Source organism: Schistocerca piceifrons, chromosome 7 (assembly GCF_021461385.2).
Source record: "Schistocerca piceifrons isolate TAMUIC-IGC-003096 chromosome 7, iqSchPice1.1, whole genome shotgun sequence".
In the NCBI taxonomy this organism is placed as follows: Eukaryota; Metazoa; Arthropoda; class Insecta; order Orthoptera; family Acrididae; genus Schistocerca; species Schistocerca piceifrons.
In genome coordinates this window covers 338,851,231-338,870,870 of record NC_060144.1, presented here as the reverse complement: position 1 = coordinate 338,870,870, position 19,640 = coordinate 338,851,231, and positions in this window count along the sequence as shown.

Genomic DNA, 19,640 nt, shown 5'->3' with positions numbered 1-19,640 from the left:
TCCCATAGTGCTTAGAGCCATTTGAGCAAACTAAAGATCCATCGAAAACTCCTCTTTAATTGAGTGAAATTCATTCCCAATTGCGAATATGGACTACCGTCAACTGTCTAATGGAATGGCGGCAAAATTTTTGCGGTACCGGGACTCGAACCCGGATTACCCGCTTATAGCGAGTGGTCGACTTACCATTTGGCTACCCGAGCACGTCTCAAAGACAAATCCAAACTTCTACACATCGTCAACTATGTGTCCACAACCTGCTCCCGTACATTCATTATGTATGTTCTCGTACAGGTGAGACATTTTACGTGAAAGTCGCTTACCCGATGTTGGCGGATAAATAGGATATTGCATTGCCTGTGTTATTCTGAATTACGATGCTAGGTTCCTTCGGAAAATTGTACGATTTGTTGCAATAAAATGACGAGACACGTCATATTTGTGGCTACAGAATTATTGCACCTAGCGTATGATCAGAGTAGCGTCAAAGAAGGGTCAGGAGTTAAGTGATATGTTGGTGATGCGTGTCCCACTCGATCCAAATGCTTTTTTTTTAGTAACCTTCACGTTTACTATTAAATTCTGGTACTTCCATATTAGTTTAATTTAGGCAGATTCTGTATAATTCGATATCATGTAAATATAAGTATGCTTTTTCTTTGGAATGAGTTTGATCCATTGGCTTAATCTACAAAATAGCTTCCACTACTTGTAGTAAGATGTTTTGCTCTTTCTTCTTTTAAGTTTTGTATTTCATTTATTGTACAGATTCTACTACTGACAGGAACAGTGATCAAGTAAGGATGACATTACGGTTTTACTAAAAAGTGAGAATCATGACATAATTTTTATTTCATGTGGAGAACTATTGTAAAGTTGTATCACACTATTTGTAATACTACTATTATAAGCCGACGTACTTTTTGCTGTATAACATGTTGACGGATATTAAAATTTTTATTTATGTATACTACAGACTGAACAACCTGACTAGTGTGTGAATAAGGGAGGAAATGCACATTTTAATAAAGCTAACACAGCAATTTTACGTTCAGTACACCGAGTTCAACGTGCTGCTGAACGCTCAAAAGCCATTTACTCCGTAAACAATGTGATTTAAGAGCCAAATACAGCCGATAACTGCCGCTGGAGTGCGATGCGATCTCGTAAACTACATTGGGCCACACGCGCCGTATGCACAAGTCTCATGGCTTTCGAGCGTCCAGCTGCACATTGAACACGGCGCACTCAACGTTGACGTTCAAAAGCAAGGTCTAAAACATTGTAACAATAGTGAGCATTCTACAAGGGGCGAACAAAAAGTTCCCATGCGAAGGCCTTACAGTACAAATTCGGTATGCCAATTAGGCAGTCATCCCACTAACGCATCAGTTAGAAGATACCTGTTTAGTAAAACACCGTGTCCTGCTGCATGAAGAAGCCCGTAACTGCCTTCTGCACATGCTCGTCCAATACGAATCGTCGGCCCATCAAGACCTTTAGGGGTCCGAGGGCGTGATAACTGCACGAGGAGAGATCAAGATTATAGGGCGGGTGGTAGAGTGTCTCCCATTTGAGTTGGCGTGACCTCTGCGTTACGACATTTGCGACAGGGAGATGTGTGTTTCATGAACTTAGCGTATCATTCCACAACGGTGACTTTCGACAGACATGCTGCCCCATACATATTATTCGCTATTTGATGGATGTCTAGGGGTTTCTTGCCAGCCAAAAAACTGTAGCACGTTGGACCCGTTTCGTCGCATTAGGTAATAACGTCGCCATGGTTCATGTTTCCGCATATACCGCAAGTACGTCGGCAAGACACGAATGTCACGTTAATACACTGCACATACAAAGGTTGTCCAGAAAGTAAGTTCCGATCGGTCGCGAAATGGACAACACAGTGAAAACCCGATGAAGCTTTGCACTGATGTGTTGGGTAGTGTGTCTAGTATGACCGTCGATCACATCAAGACGCTCTTTTTAGTTGTGAGCGCACTGTGAGCGAGTAAAGGTGCCTAGATCAACGATGTCTCCCGCCAAGTAGGATGGCCCGCTCAGAGGCTTCGCCTTAATGAATGCAGCCCACCTAGCACAACTGCCACATACTTTCTTCATGGCAATTCTCAGCGGCACCCCGTCCGCCCCCGGTAGCTGAATGGTCAACCTGACGGATTGTCAATCCTCTGGGCCCGGGTTCGACTCCCGGCTGGGTCGGGGAATTTTCTCCGCCCAGGGACTGGGAGTTGTGTTGTCTTCATCATCATCCTTACCGACTGCTGGTCGCCGAAGTGGCGTCAAATTGAAAGACCGGCACCTGGCGAACGGTCTGTCCGACGGGGGGGCCCTAGCCATACGATTAAATAAATAAATAAAGCCACACTCTGCAGGGGCAGTGAAGACGCTCCTGCAGGCTTTTCGATGGGAAGTGTTCGATCACCCAAAACACAGCCCTAATTGGCTCGTCCTGAGTATCATCTCTGTTCACATGATACGCTGGATTCGAAGACAACACTTGGGCGCAGGCTACGCGCTATAGACCAGAATTATCGGAAATCACAGGCGGCTGCCTTCTATGACAATGGTGTTGGAAATTTGGTATAAGGCTCCGACAAATGTCTAAGTCGGAGCGGCGACCATGTAGAGAAATATCTGTAAAGTGTAGCTAACTCTTGCAAATAAAATGTTTCTGATTTTCACTGTGGTGTCCATTTAGCGACCGATCGGAACTTACTTTCTGGACAAACCGTCGGAGCTTAGATACCGGCATTGGAGTCGCGCTACGTTGTCTATAGGCCGCAGCAACGTCCCCAAATGGAAACTCTTCTATCGGTCCTTACATCTTACGAATCATAATCACAAAACGCACTTAGGCCCGCAACTCCGAACTAACATAAAAACACGTTAAGGAGAGACGTTCAGGAAAATGACAGAAAATGTCAACTTTCAGTTAATTTTTTATTTATTGGTAGAACTCATGAACAGCAACTTTCCGAAGTTTCAAGGAGGACATTGCATCCGAAGTGCCTGAAAAATAACTAAATGTGTGACTCGACCTTCCTGCCACGCTGACTTTTGGAAGCAACATTTCAATACTAGCTAGGTGAACAACGATTTCGTGGATTAGGCCAAACTTTCAGGAAACATTCCTCACACACAAAGAAAGAAAATGTTATGTGGACATGTGTCCGGAAACGCTTACTTTCCATGTTAGAGCTCATTTTATTACTTCTCTTCAAATCACATTAATCATGGAATGGAAACACACAGCAACAGAACGTACCAGCGTGACTTCAAACACTTTGTTACACGAAATGTTCAAAATGTCCTCCGTTAGCGAGGATACATGCATCCACCCTCCGTCGCATGGAATCCCTGATGCGCTGATGCGGCCCTGGAGAATGGCGTATTGTATCACAGCCGTCCACAATACGAGCACGAAGAGTCTCTACATTTGGTACCAGGGTTGCGTAGACAAGAGCCCCCATAAATGAAAGTCAAGAGGGTTGAGGTCAAGAGAGCGTGGAGGCCATGGAATTGGTCCGCCTCTGCCAATCCATCGGTCACCGAATCTGTTGTTGAGAAGCGTACGAACACTTCGACTGATATGTGCAGGAGCTCCACCGTGCATGAACCACATGTTGTGTCGTACTTGTAAAGGTACATGTTCTAGCAGTACAGGTAGAGTAGCCCGTATGAAATCATGATAATGTGCTCCATTGAGCGTAGGTGGAAGAACACACTGACGAAACAAAAATGAGCTCTAACATGGAAATTAAGCGTTTCCGGACACATATCCATATAACATCTTTTCTTTATTTGTGTGTGAGGAATGTTTCCTGAAAGTTTGGCCGTACCTTTTTGTAACACCCTGTATATATACTGTTTGGTTTTGTAGATCGTCTGTGACTCTATTCCGTATTAAAAACAATAAAAAAAGCGGCTGCTTAGTTTCTCAGGAAGCAATTCTTGTTTTCCCTTGCGTTAGTGACGGCGATGGCAAGGCATTCATACAGAACCTCTCCAGTGTTAGTGACATGAAAAATGAATTATGGGTTACATATTCACACATGGGGTCAACAGATGAACATCTCATTCATTATCTGTGCCACATTAGCTGGTGTTAATATCTATAGGCTCAGAAGGAGAACAACCCCTACATTCACAAGAAGATACTTCCAAATTGTATCCTGGATGTTGCAAGCCCACTTACAGGTTTCCGGTCGATCCTGAACTTCTAAAAAAGGATGTTCATGGCAAAATGCAGAATCCAAATGAGTCTCTAAATTCACACATACGGAAACGACGCTGTAAAACCACATTATCACCTTCTACGGTTGTCAGATTTGCAACTTATCCGCTGTTGTTATATTTAATAATTGTAACGTGGCGAGGATGAAGGTACACTACTGGCCATTAAAATTGCTACACCATCAATATGAAGTGCTACAAACGCGAAATTTAACCGACAGGAAGAAGATGCTGTGATATGCAAATGATTAGCTTTTCAGAGCAGTCACACAAGGTTGGCGCCGGTGGCGACACCTACAACGTCCTGGCATGACGAAAGTTTCCAACCGATTTCTCATACACAAACAGCAGTTGACCGGCGTTGCCTGGTGAAACGTTGTTGTGATGCCTCGTGTAAGGAGGACAAATGCGTACCATCGAGTTTCCGACTTTGATAAAGGTCGGATTGTAGCCTACTGCGAATGCGATTTATCGGATCGAGACATTGCTACTCGCGTTGGTCGAGATCCAATGACTGTTAGCACAATATGGAATCGGTAGGTTCAGGAGGGTAATACGGAACGCCGTGCTGGATCCCAACGGCCTCGTATCACTAACAGTCGAGATGGCAGGCATCTTATCCGCATGGCTGTAACGGATCGTGCAGCCACGTCTCAATCCCTGAGTCAACAGATGGGGACGTTTGCAAGACAACAACGATCTGCACGAACATTTCGACGACGTTTGCAGCAGCATGGACTATCAGCTCGCAGACCATGGCTGCGGTTGCCCTTGCCGCTGCATCACAGACAGGAGCGCTTGCGATGGTGTACTCAACGACGAACCTGGGTGCACGAATGGCAAAACATCATTTTTTTCGGATGAATCCAGGTTCTGTTTACAGCATCGTGATGGTCGCATCCGTGTTGGGCGACATCGCGGTGAACGCACATTGGAAGCGTGTATTCGTCATCGCCATACAGGCGTATCACCCTGCGTGATGGTATGGGTACCATTGGTTACACTTCTCCGTCACCTCTTGTTCGCATTGACAGCGCTTTGAACAGTGGACGTTACATTTCAGATGTGTTACGACCCGTGGCTCTACCCTTTTATCGATCCCTGCGAAACCCTACATTTCTGCAGGATAATGCACGACCGCATGTTGCAGGTCCCGTACGGGCCTTTCTAGATACAGAAAATGTTCGACTGCTGCCCTGGCCAGCACATTCTCCAGATCTCTCACCAATTGAAAACGTCTGGTCAATGGTGGCCGAGCAACTGTTTCGTCACAATACGCCAGTCACTACGCTTGATGAACCGTGGTATCGTGTTGAAGCTAATGGACAGCTGTACCTGTACACGCCATCCAAGCTCTGTTTGGCTCAATGCCCAGGCGTATCAAGGCCGTTATTAGGGCCAGAGGTGGTTGTTCTGGGTACTGATTTCTCAGGATCTATGTACCCAAATTGCGTGACAATGTAATCACATGTCAATTCTAGTATAATATATTTGGCCAATGAATACCTGTTTATCATCTGCATTTCTTCTTGGTGTATCAATTTTAATGGCCAGTAGTGTGAGATAATAGGTTATAAGACAGGAAACGACGCTCAAGATATTTTAAGAAAAAAAAAATTTTAAGTGCCTCTCTACAGCTGAAAAGTCACTTTGAAACTTCCCCTTTGAACTATTTATACACGAGACTTCCCCTTAGAAAAATTATACACGACTGTGCTTAAACTGATACACAATATTTTGTTAGCGCAACGCAATGTGACTTTCAAAAATCCCTACAAAAGAATGGCCCTGACTAACATTAAACTATACCTTTCACAAATCACTTACCTCACAAAAATCTTCGCTGCTCAAGCTACTGCAATACAGGAGCGCCACTACTGCCAGCTAAATGAAAGATTCAAACTACTGAAGGCACTAACTACTGATAGGGATAGTTAGCAAATGAAAGATATTAATAGAGAACGAACAATGTATTTACCTTGATATCATCATATATAAATATAGCAGTTCATGACAAATTACAAATCTTCGCCATCTCTCTCCCCACATCCACCACTGCTGGCGGCTCACCTCCAACTGCGCAACGCTACGCGCTGTTCACAGCCAGCTGCCTAACACTACAATGGCGAGTATTACAACAATGCAAAGCAGCCACAGACTGCACACAGCACAGCCAGTGATTTTCATATTGAGCGCTACGTAATGTTGCCAATAAGAAAACATAAACAGCCTACTTACATAGAGAAAACATAAACAGCCTACTTACAACTTGAAGACCTGTTAAAGCAAACAAGGCAGAAAACATGAAACCAGAAGAGAAGCCGTGATGGGAATGCTGACCCTGAATACAAATCTGGGTTCTTGTGAAGGGGTGACGTAAGCGAAAATGTTAGTTTGTACTTCAAATTGCATTTCCTGAAAATTATGTTTTATAAAGTTTATGTACCTTCTGCACAGAACCTATGAAGGCTAGACTTATGAAATTATGTACACTTATTTCTACAAACCCAATAAATGTTATCTCAAGAGTAAATTGTGAAATGCAGTGTCCAAGCCGAGACATGGAGAAAAATGTGGTGTCACCGCCAGACACCACACTTGCTAGGTGGAAGCCTTTAAATCGGCCGCGGTCCGTTAGTATACGTCGGACCCGCGTGTCGCCACTATCAGTGATTGCAAACCGAGCGCCGCCACACGGTACGTCTAGAGAGACTTCCTAGCACTCGCCTCAGTTGTACAACCGACTTTGCTAGCGATGGTTCACTGACAAAATACGCTCTCATTTGCCGAGACGATAGTTTAGCATAGCCTTCAGCTACGTCATTTGCTACGACCTAGCAAGGCGCCATTATCAGTTACTATTGATATTGAGTCACGTACCGTCAAGACCGACGTTCTTCATTAACGGATTAAAGTTAAGTATTCCGCCAGCTACGTCCGTTTTTCTAAATTCTAATTTCCTTGTCCTGTTCCAGACCTCACGCCAGCCTGCGTGAGCTAAAACGCGTGCCTTTCGGCCTCCTCTAGTAACACGGTGTTGACTCTCCTGCCAACCAAAACAAAAAATGCTTGAAATTTTGCATGAATTTTATATTCAACTCACAGAATTGTAACTACAGACAAATATTGAAATTCTTCTAGTCGATATATTCAAAAAAAAGCCTCATGATGGAAGCTTACAAAATGAAAAGAGATTAAAAAGAGAAAATTTTGCAGAAATCTCATGAACAATTTCTGAGAAAAACATAGTATAATAATTTTTGGAAATAAATTTTTTAAATTACTTAAAAAGTTAAGTATATGTAATCGAAGAACTTAAGAGTAAATGTGTTGATTTCATGTAAATGATGATACAGAACCTCACTGTCGTATCTTTAAAACTGTTCATTTGGTGTATTTTTTTAAATAGAGTGGGTTTTTCATTAACGTCCCCACCTTAACGATAAGCTGGACGTTCTCATAAATATCCCCTAATTCGGGCACTAATTTAATGATAAGCGAATAAAAACGCCGTGTCATTATGGAACCCAACCAACAAGATTTACTCTTCCGAATACAGGAATGAGTCTTCTACTGTCATTTTTGCGCCACTGCTGTCACACAGAATATAGGAAAGATGTCTCTGGTTTCAGCAACTTTTTTCCGATCGAAAATATGTGATGATCCGTGACAGAGTACAGATAAACAAATAAAATCCATTAGTGCTGCCGGATTGAATTAAACAGCAAAAACAGTAGCGAACTCTAAAGACATTACTGATGAGTAACTAGGCAAACTGCTTTACGTGTGGTGATACTGCACAACTCATCAGTGATCACTGACAAATTTCCCATCACTGAACGCCAGCTGAGTAGCACTAGGTCCCCTTATCCACGATAAGCCAGGATTATTAGAAGTTTGGTCTCCCGACTGTACAGTTTGGTTTCTCCAGGCAGCAGTATAATTTTGACTAAAAGGAAAGTAAAACACAGTAACAACTGAATTAAAAAAATAGATTACAGACCGCAAGAGATGACTGAATACCTACACTACCAAGAAATTAAGAGCACTGCCCACTGCGAAAATCAGTGCCACGCGGAAGCGTTGGAAGCATTGACACAGTAAGGAAAATATATAAGCGGAGCATCGTCGAATGGGATATCATGTGGTCGCAACAACACTTCACTATGTTCAGTAACTCAACAGGTACACTCCCCACAGGTAGGCAACATTTCAGTATAGGATCATGTCCCGGAAAAAAAGTAATATGATTCCAACCTTCGGTTCTGACCAAGGTTTTCGGAGGTTTTCCTTAGTTTGTAATGGGAACGCCATAACTGGTAAGCCCCTCCCATATTTTCCGAATTTGAAGCCCCCATTTCGCCCACTATCAGCTAGTTTGATAATTGGCTGAATAAAAGTGCGACTCTTAATGGGCCGTATCTCGAACAGCCCGCTCCACTCCTAGGAGTAGAAACGAAAAGAGAGGGGGAATCATTCTAGAAACGACGCGAGCCGCAAATAGAGAAATCCACTGACATAAGTGACTTTGACATAGATCCAAATGTTATTGCTCAGCGCTGGGGAAGACCATCTTGAAAACGACAAAGCTGGTATACTGTTCGCGTGCTACTGTCGTAAGTATCTGTAGAAGGGGGTTGAAGGACAGTGACACCAGGAGAAGGGAACAGAATGTTGGATGTAGACCCCTCATCAAAGAACGTTGAAGGCCAAGGCCTACCCGCTCTGTAGAGCCCTTAGTCTGCTGGTTTCAATAATCGAAGTACACTAGTAAATAAATTAGGAAATTTTTCAGTGTACTACCAACGCATGAATTTGCGCGATTACTGAAATTTATCGTGAGCAAGTGAAACTTGAACAATAATAATCCATACTTATTTACTTAAATTTGTGCTCGTTGATGTCTAATTTTTGTTTGACTGTCCGTCTAGTTGGGAGATTCTCCTTCCTACAAGGCAACTGGGTTGTTGTTTGGAAATTTGTCCTTTGAAATAATATAATGATGCAGGTTAATTTCTTCAACTGAACTTTTTAATGAAATTTAAGTCCTCCACTGCAGAAAGGTGACAGTACATGTTCGCAAAATAATAAAATCATTTACAAAACGAATTTATAGTCCAGTACCTGGTATATATATGAGGGCTATTCAGAAAGTAAGGAACGATAGGGCGCGAAATGGAAACCACAGTGAAAATCTAAACTGTTTTATTTGCAACGGTTAGCTACACCTTCCAGCTACTTTTTTACACAGTCGCCGCTCAGACTTAGACATGTGTCGTAGCGTTGTACTAACTTTTCAGTTGCCTCGTTATAGAAGACAGCGCCAGTGCTTTTCGACAATTTTCTACTCTGGACTGTAGCTCGTTGTCTGTGTAAAAATATTGTCTTCATAGCCAGCGGTTCATCTGAACAGAGATGAACCTCAGTGGTAGCCAATTACGGGCTGTGTTGTGGGTGATCAAACACTTCCCGTCGAAAACGCTGCAGGAGCATCTTCGTAGCTCCTGCAGACTGTGACAGAGAATTGTCGTGTACAACGAACCGCATGACAGTTATGTTACGTGGATTGCATAGCTTCAGGAGAAATCTTTCACCAAGCTCTCATACTTGGCGGGAGACGCTAATTTCTAGCCATCTTTACGTTCTCACTGTGAGACCAGAACTGAAAAGAGGGACATGATGCGATCGACGGGTCTACACGGTTATTACAAATGATTGAAGCGATTTCACAGCTCTACAATAACTTTATTATTTGAGATATTTTCACAATGCTTTGCACACACATACAAAAACTCAAAAAGTTTTTTTAGGCATTCACAAATGTTCGATATGTGCCCCTTTAGTGATTCGGCAGACATCAAGCCGATAATCAAGTTCCTCCCACACTCGGCGCAGCATGTCCCCATCAATGAGTTCGAAAGCATCGTTGATGCGAGTTCGCAGTTCTGACACTTTCTTGGTAGAAGAGGTTTAAACACTGAATCTTTCACATAGCCCCACAGAAAGAAATCGTATGGAGTTAAGTCGGGAGAGCGTGGAGGCCATGACATGAATTACTGATCAGATCTCCACCACGACCGATCCATCGGTTTTCCAATCTCCTGTTTAAGAAATGCCGAACATCATGATGGGAGTGCGGTGGAGCACCATCCTGTTGAAAGATGAAGTCGGCGCTGTCGGTCTCCAGTTGTGGCATGAGCCAATTTTCCAGCTTGTCCAGATACACGTGTCCTGTACCGTTTTTTTCGCAGAAGAAAAAGGGGCCGTAAACTTTAAACCGTGAGATTGCACAAAACACGTTAACTTTTGGTGAATTGCGAATTTGCTGCACGAATGCGTGAGGATTCTCTACCGCCCAGATTCGCACATTGTGTCTGTTCACTTCACCATTAAGAAAAAATGTTGCTTCATCACTGAAAACAAGTTTCGCACTGAACGCATCCTCTTCCATGAGCTGTTGCAACCGCGCCGAAAATTCAAAGCGTTTGACTTTGTCATCGGGTGTAAGGGCTTGTAGCAATTTTAAACGGTAAGGCTTCTGCTTTAGCCTTTTCCGTAAGATTTTCCAAACCGTCGGCTGTGGTACGTTTAGCTCCCTGCTTGCTTTATTCATCGACTTCCGCGGGGTACGCGTGAAACTTGCCCGCACGCGTTAAACCGTTTCTTCGCTCACTGCATGCCGACCCGTTGATTTCCCCTTACAGAGGCATCCAGAAGCTTTAAACTGCGCATACCATCACCGAATGGATTAGCAGTTGGTGGATCTTTGTTGAACTTCGTCCTGAAGTGTCGTTGCACTGTTATGACTGACTGATGTGAGTGCATTTCAAGCACGACATACGCTTTCTCGGCTCCTGTCGCCATTTTGTCTCACTGCGCTCTCGAGCGCTCTGGCGGCAGAAATCTGAAGTGCGAGTTTTTCTACGTATCTGTAGTGTGTCGTGACCATATGTCAATGAACGGAGCTACACTGAATTTATGAAATCGCTTCAATCATTTGTAATAGCCCTGTACTAGACACAGTGCCCAACGCATCAGTGCAAAGCTTCATCAGATTTTCACTGTACTTTCCATTTTGCGACCGATCGTTCCTTACTTTCCGAACAACCCCCACTAAGGTGTACAAATTTGCTTCCGCCGGTGGCGAGAGGTGGCGACAACGGTAAGTAGCGGTTGGAGGAAACAGATCGGAGACGTCAGGCAGTTAGCTTGGACCTCAGTCAAAATAACCTCATTCGAACATTAGTCGATTTTTGTATGCATCATAAGTTGTTCTTGATTGAAAATGTCAGTTTACGAGCCTAATCCTCGTCGTTTGAAGGAGGTGTTACTGTTTGGTTTCAATATGAAGAAAACAGCGGGTGAGTCTCATCGAATGCTCTCTAGTACATATGGTAAAGACGCTATTAGTGAAAGAACGTGTCGTGAGTGGTTTCAATGCTTCAAGAACGGTTATTCTAACGTCGTATACCGGCATAGTGGTGGAACAGAGAATGTTTTCGAAGATGCAGAATTGGAGATATTGCTGAGTGAAGACCAGCGTCAAACTGAAGGATAATTGTCACAATTAGTGGGAGTGACACAGAAAGCCATTTCAAAACGTCTCAAGGCTCTGGGCATGATTCAGAAAGAAGTAACTTGCGTCCCGTGTGAGCTGAAACCAAGAGACGTTGAATGGCGTTTGTGTGTTTGTGAACAGTTGCTTCAGAGGCAAAAACGGAAGGGATTTCTGCATCGCATTGTGACCGGGGACGAAAAATAGGGTTCATTACGATACCCCTAAACGCAAAAGATCATGGGAGTATCCCAGCCATGCTTCCACGTCGACGGCCAAACAGAATATTTACGCCTCCAAGATCATGATCTGCATTTGGTGGTACCAGCTCGGCGTGGTGTACTATGAGGTGTTAAAACAAAGTGAAACAATCACAGGTGCTCGTTATCGAACGCAATTAATGCGTTTGAGCACAGCATTAAAAGCAAACGGCCGCAGTACAGCGAGAGGCACGATAAAGTGATTTTGCAGCACAACAACGCTCGACGCCACGTTGCAAAAGAGGTCAAACGTACTTGGAAACGTTAAAATGGGAAGACCTACCTCACCCGCCATATTCTTCAGACCCTGCTCCCTCTGACTATCAGTGTTTCGGGGCACACCGTTCAGCGTAAATAACTAAAGATGAGGTTCCATAGCTGATGAACACTACATGTCCCCATGACAATTACTATTGCAGTGAGCATGGAATCATTGAAAGGTGACAGAGGATCAATGGAAATGCCTGATCGGATGAATCGCGCTTCTCGTTACACCTGGTTGTGGTGGTGTATGGATACGCCATCATCCAGGAGGACGTCTGCCGAAACATTCACCGCCTCAAATTAGCCGGTTATTGGAGTCAGTATTATGCTACGGCGGACATGCACGTTAGGTTCCATGGGACCTGTGCTAGTAATCGGAAATTCTCCATCTCTTCAGTTCTGATGTCTTCCCAGAAGGTTCAAATGGTTCAAATGGCTCTGAGCACTATGGGACTCAACTGCTGTGGTCGTAAGTCCCCTAGAACTTAGAACTAGTTAAACCTAACTAATCTAAGGACATCACTCACATCCATGCCCGAGGCAGGATTCGAACCTGCGACCGTAGCGGTTGTGTGGTTCCAGACTGTAGCGCCTTCAACCACTCGGCCACTCCGGCCGGCTTCCCAGAAGGCGAGGGCATTATCGAGCTTGATAATTGCCCATACCACAAGGTCAGAATCGTGCTACAGAATCGTGGTTTTGAGTAATATCATAGGGAGCTCATGCTCACGTCTTGGGCACCAAATTCTCCTAATAGAAACTCTATGAAAAGCATCTGAAACACTATCGGGAGCCAGTTCCTCGCCCACAACCACCAGGCTGAAACATACGAAAATAGCGTGACCTTTGCATATGCATCTAGTGTCAGATGCCTCCGGAAACCTACCAACGAATTTTCGAATCCATCCCAAGAAAGACTGTTGCTATGTTGCATTCCAAAGACCAACATGCAGTTAACCAGGTGGTCGTAATTATTTGGCTCATCCGTGTACATCGTAACTGTCAAGCTATGAGCTGCGTAATGTCAAGCTGTATTGGAATGTGCTGCAAGTCTCGCCATTTAGTAATTAATAACTGAGTTTAATACAGCACTTCCAAGCACTTGTACATACAATTTCAAAATGACATCAACTCTAAAGACTGTGTGAAATATGGAGACCGCACTGACAATGCTTTCTATGAAGATGTTCGTATTATTCCACGAATCTTCGAATGATTGCGTCTGTGGATGATACAGGGATAGACAAAATAATGTGAACAGTGGTAGTAATGCGATGGTTGCGTCTGACGGTCAACGACGCAGGTAACGCTCGTGTCCCGCTTGACCGTGCGTGTTCAGTACGTACTAGGCATCAGTGCAGGTTGTTTACGAGTAGCGCATACTTCGTATTTGCATTCAGAGGCCGAGGTCGACGTGCAGTGAAAGACCTAACAGAGTTCCAAAAAGGGCAGATTGTGGGGATCCGATTAGCTGGAGCGTCAGTAACCAAGACAGCCAAGTTATCGAATGTTTCAACAGCAACTGGTTCAACAGTCATGACATCCTACACAAAACATGGAAAGACATCATCGTGTAAACGTAACAGTGGGCGCAAATCAAAACTAAATGACAGAGATCGTCGTGCGCTAACACGAACTTTGTCAAAACAACACATAACTACGGCGGCTAAAGTGACTGCAGAGCTCAGTAGACATCTTCGAGATCCCGTATCTTAGACGCTGTCGGCCGAGAATTCCATAAAGTGAATATTCATTGACGAGCTGCTATACCGAAACCATTAGTGACGAGAACCAACGCAAAGACTTGTAAAACATGGTGTCAGGAGCTAAATCCTGGACGGCTGATCAGTGGAAACAAGCCATATGTTTCGACGAGTCAACGTTTTCGTTATTTCAAACATTGGTTTATGTCTGGCGAACGCCAAAACAAGCCTACAATCCTGCTTGTTTGATTACAACGGTGAAGCATGGAGGTGGAAGTCTGATGTTGTGGGGAGCAATATTATGGTATTCTGCTGGTCCCGTTACTACTCTCAAAGGCTGTGATACGGCCAACGATTATGTGAACATTTTAAGTGTTCAGGTACATCCCATGATTCAGATGTTGGTCTCTAACAACGACGCCATGTTTCAGGACGATAATGCACCCATTCAAACAGCCAGGACAGTACAGTCGTGGTACGAGGGGCGTGCAACTGAACTACAGTGTCTTCCCTGGCCGGCACAGTCCCTGGACTTTAACATTATCGAACTCTTGTGGGCGGCATTGGAGCGTAGACTACGGAGCACATTTCCGCTTCCTTCGTCACTGCAGGTGTTAGAAGAGGTACTGATCGAAGAGTGGCATAACAAGCCACTGGAGAGTATACAGTCATTACATGCTGGTAATCCAAGAAGAATCGCAGCTGTATTACGGGCAACTGGGGGTCAAATTAATGAACCATTCCCAAGTAAGTATAGGTGTTCACATATTTTTTTCCAATCCCCTGTGTGTTGGTGTCCGGCTGGTATGTTTATCGCCCCCGACTTGTTCCTCTAGTATAGGCAGTACACAGTACTGTAATTCGTGTTAATACCCTTCCGCATTTAGGGTTTTCTTAAGCGCAATAGGGGGATCACACCATAACAACAAAAAACACCAACAGGGTGCCACACGAAATGTTTTACCATTTTGTTTTTGAATATAAACTTTATTGTCAATACAATCTGAAAGGAACATATACTACCTTGGAGATTGGTTCTACCTCACCACATACACAATATGTCCACCATTTTGTTTCCTAGCTTCCTTCAAACGAACACTGAAGTTAGTGATTCGCCTATGGCACATGTCTTCCTTAATTTCACTGCAAGCTTGAAGAATACTTCTTCTGAGCTCCATTAAATCACGTGGACGTTTCGGGAAAATTTTTTCTTTTGGTACCCCGAAAGAAAAAAGTCACATGGATTGAGGTCTGGATTATTGGGGGGGGGGGGGGGGAGGGGGGCAACTTGTCCGTCATTGAAGCGACCTGGAAACCTAAGTGAAATGATCCGCATGTCGAAATGCTCGTGTAAAAACTCCAACACAATTTTTGCAATATGTAGCCTTGCTTCACCTTGCATGAACCACTGCGTGTCGAAGGGCAAGACAGTAGCAAGAAGCTATGGAATGAAGCTATTGCGAAGCATGCTCAAACAACGCTCGCTGTTCACAGTTTCTTCGAAGAAAAAGGGTCCAATAAGTCAGTGACTGGAAACTGCTGCCCACGCTGTAATCCTCGGAGCATAATGTTGTCGTTCATGAAGCACTTACGAGTTTTCAGTGGGCCAAAAGCGTACATTTTGTTTGTTAACCACACCGTCTAACTGAAAATGCGCCTTGTCTGAAAACCAAACGTTGTTGAGAGTTTCTTCCCTATCCTCCGCCCACTGAGCAAACAGTAATCTCTGCTTCTTGTGTTCTTCAGTGAGCTTCGGTGCACAGGTCATCTTGTATGGGTACATATGGAGGTCACTTTTAAGATTGCGTTGAACGGAGCGTCTGGATATTCCCGGTTGCACTGCTGCCTTTCTACACGATTTCCCGGGACTTCTCTGTACAGCAACTCGTACCGCTTCAATATTCTCCGGCGAACAAACAGGCTTAGGCCGAGGTCGCTTTGCTTCCAATACTGTTCCTTCCCGTACAAATTTATCGTACAACCTGTGGATGGTCTTCTTGCAAGGGACCCATTGTGTGTTAAACTGTTGTCGAAAACGCCTCCGAGTCACAACAAAGCTTTTCGTTTCATGAAAAAGTAACACAATTGCCGACCGTTGCTGTGTTGTCAGTCTTCCATTGTCAGCCATTGCTGCTTACTAGTCTCCTAGCGGCAGTATCGTGAATTACACGTCATTTCGTAACTCATTTGTTTTTCCAAGCTCTGCTGGTACTGCTGTAGAGATCCCAGCGGGATATCTAATGTGCATCGTAAATTGTGAAAGAAACAATTGGTAACACATTTCGTGCGCCACCCTGTACATACCATAACACCACCTACTTCACTGTTGGTACTACACATGACGGCATGTAATGTTCTCCAGGTATTCGCCAGACCTTAACCCTTCCATCGGATCGCCACAGGATACAGCGTGATTCATCACTCAGGTCATTCGTTTCTAGTTATCCTTAATCCAGTGGCATCGCTCTTTACACCGACTCAAACATGACTTAACACTGACTGCAGAAATGTGTGCATCATATCGGGTAGCTGGATCGTTGTTCTCCATTTCTTTTAACTCCCTACACATAGTCATTGTACTGGCTGGATTGCCGGTAGCACATCGGAACTTAAGAGTGACTCCTTCCACTGATTTAATGCGGTTATTTACAAACACCTCCGAAAATGCCCTTACAAGGGAACCTCCTCATCGCACCTCCCTCAGATTTGGTTATAAGTTGGCACAGTGGATAGGCCTTGAAAAACTGAACACAGATCAAGCGAGCAAACAGGAAGAGGTTGTGTGGAACTATGAAAAAAATAAGCAAAATATACAAACTGAGTAGTCCATGCACAAGATAGGCAACATCAAGTACAGTATGAACTCAGGAGCGCCGTGGTTAGCGCGAGCAGCTGCGGAACGAGTGGTACTATGTTCAAGTCTTCCTTCGAGTGAAAAGTTCACGTTCTTTATTTTCGCAAATCCTTTCGTTCATTGACGTCTCTGATCACTGTAATAAGTTTAGCGTCTGTGTTTTGCGTCCGCACCGCAAAACCGTGTGATTAGTAGATGAAAGGACGTGCCTCTCCAATGGTAACCGAAAACATTTGATGGCAAGGTCATAGGTCAAACGATTCCTCCACAGGAAAACACGTCTGATATATTCTATACGACACTGGTGACGGCATGTGCGTCACATGACAGGAATATGTTGTCGACCCACCTAACTTGTACACTTGGCGAATGGGTAAAAAGATTCTTCTACCCTGCCCGATTTAGGTTTTCTTATGGATGTGATAATCACTCCCAAAAAAGTGATGAAAACATAAGAGTTTGTCACATAAAGTGCAACAAATGAATGCAACAGTTTCACAGCCGCACAGTTTTCCTTGTGCTCTGTCAAAACATACGTTTTGTTTCGATGTTTGTTTACGTGTAGCGTCTCCATACTACGGCGCAGTTACCTCGCATCGGACGGACGGACGGACAGATAATAGTTGTCTGAAAATAAAAAAATTGAACTTTTTACTCGAAGGAAGACTTGAACCAAGGACTTCTCGTTCCGCAGCTACTCACGCTAACCACGGGACCACGGCGCTCCTGAGTGTACAATATCCATGATGTTACCTACCTTGCGCATGGACTGCTCACTTTGTATATTTTGCATATTTTTTTATAGTCCCACACAACTTCTTCCTGTTTTCTCGATTGATCTGTGTTCAGTTTTTCAAGGCCTATCCACTGTGCCAACTTGTAACTAAATCTGAGGGGGGTGCGATGGGGAGGGTCCCTTGTCAGGTGACATCCATTGAACAATGCACTAACATCTCCTGACCAACTCTTTCTGCTGTTGGTGCATCTCTACTGACAATACAGTATTATCTCGTCTCCTTTTATACTGGCGGATCAGATATGTATCATCGACATCCATTACCGTAATCGAAGACAACGGTGATCACTACGAACGTAGAAATAAATCATGGTAAGCGCTTCGACGTGGTCGTGAATTAACGTCGAAGTAAAACAGTCTTTAGTGTGAAACCACTGTCAAACCAGCTGCAGTTCAATTGTATCAGGTTTACCTGGGCTTGTAAACTTTGTATTAGCTTGCATTTTAGTCATCTCATTTGTCGTAGCATATTTTCCGATGGCGTGTAGCTAATTTGTGTAACAAAGTGAACTCTCAGTAGCTTAGATTCGGCAGTAAATTACGGTTTTCCTCCCATCCTCCCATCCTCCCATTCCTGTAAAGGGTTACAGGAATATGTCCAAAATAGCCCTTCTGACTGGATATTAGTATAGGTAAAAATATTTTACGAAAATCTTTTCTACATTCATGAGCAATTTCATAGTATATCATTGCTGCTAAATCATATGTACATCGTACATGGCAGCATGCCACCTGCCTCTTGCAAGTAGATAATCCAGTTTAACAGAACCATATTACACAACAGGCCATTAAAATTGCTACACCACGAAAATGACGTGCTGCAGACACGAAATTTAACCGACAGCAAGAAGATGCTGTGATATGCAGATGATTAGCGTTTCAGAGCATTCACACAAGGTTGGCGCCGGTGGTGACACCTACAACGTGCTGACATGACGAAAGTTTCGAACCGATTTCTCATACACAAACAGTACTTGACCGGCGTTGCCTGGTGCAACGTTGTTGTGATTCCTCGTGTAAGGAGGACAAATGCGTACCATCACGTTTCCGACTTTGATAGAGGTCGCATTTTTAGCCTATCGCGACTGTGGTTATCGTATCGCGACATTGCTGCTCGCGTTGGTCGAGATCCAATGACTGTTAGAATGTGGAATCGGTGGGTTCAGGTGGGTAATACGGAACGCCTTGCTGGATCCCAACGGCCTCGTATCACTAGCAGTCGAGATGACAGGCATCTTATCCGCATGGCTGTAATGGATCGTGCAGCCACTTCTCGATCCCTAAGGCAAGAGATGGGAACGTATGCAAGACAACAACCATCTGCACGAACATATCGACGACGTTTGCAGCAGCATGGACTATCAGCTCGCAGACCATGGCTGCGGTTACCATTGACGCTGCATCACAGACAGGAGCGCTTGCGATGGTGTACTCAACGACGAACCTGGGTGCACGAATGGCAAAACGTCATTTTTTCGGATGAATCCAAGTTCTGTTTACAGCATCGTGATGGTCGCATCCGTGTTTGGCGACATTGCGGTGAACGCACATTGGAAGCGTGTGTTCGTCATCGCCATACAGGCGTGTCACCCGGCGTGATGGTATGGGGTGCCATTGGTTACACGTCTCGGTCACCTCTTGCTCGCATTGACGGCGCTTCGAACAGTGGACGTTACATTTCAGATGTGTTACGACCCGTGGTTCAAATGGCTCTGAGCACCATAGGACTTAACAGCTATGGTCATCAGCCCCCTAGAACTTAGAACTACTTAAACCTAACTAACCTAAGGACAGCATACAACACCCAGTCATCACGAGGCAGAGAAAATCCCTGACCCCGCCGGGAATCGAACCCGGGAACCCGGGCGTGGGAAGCGAGAACGCTACCGCACGATACGACCCGTGGCTCTACCCTTCATTCGATCCCTTCGAAACCCTATATCTCAGCAGTATA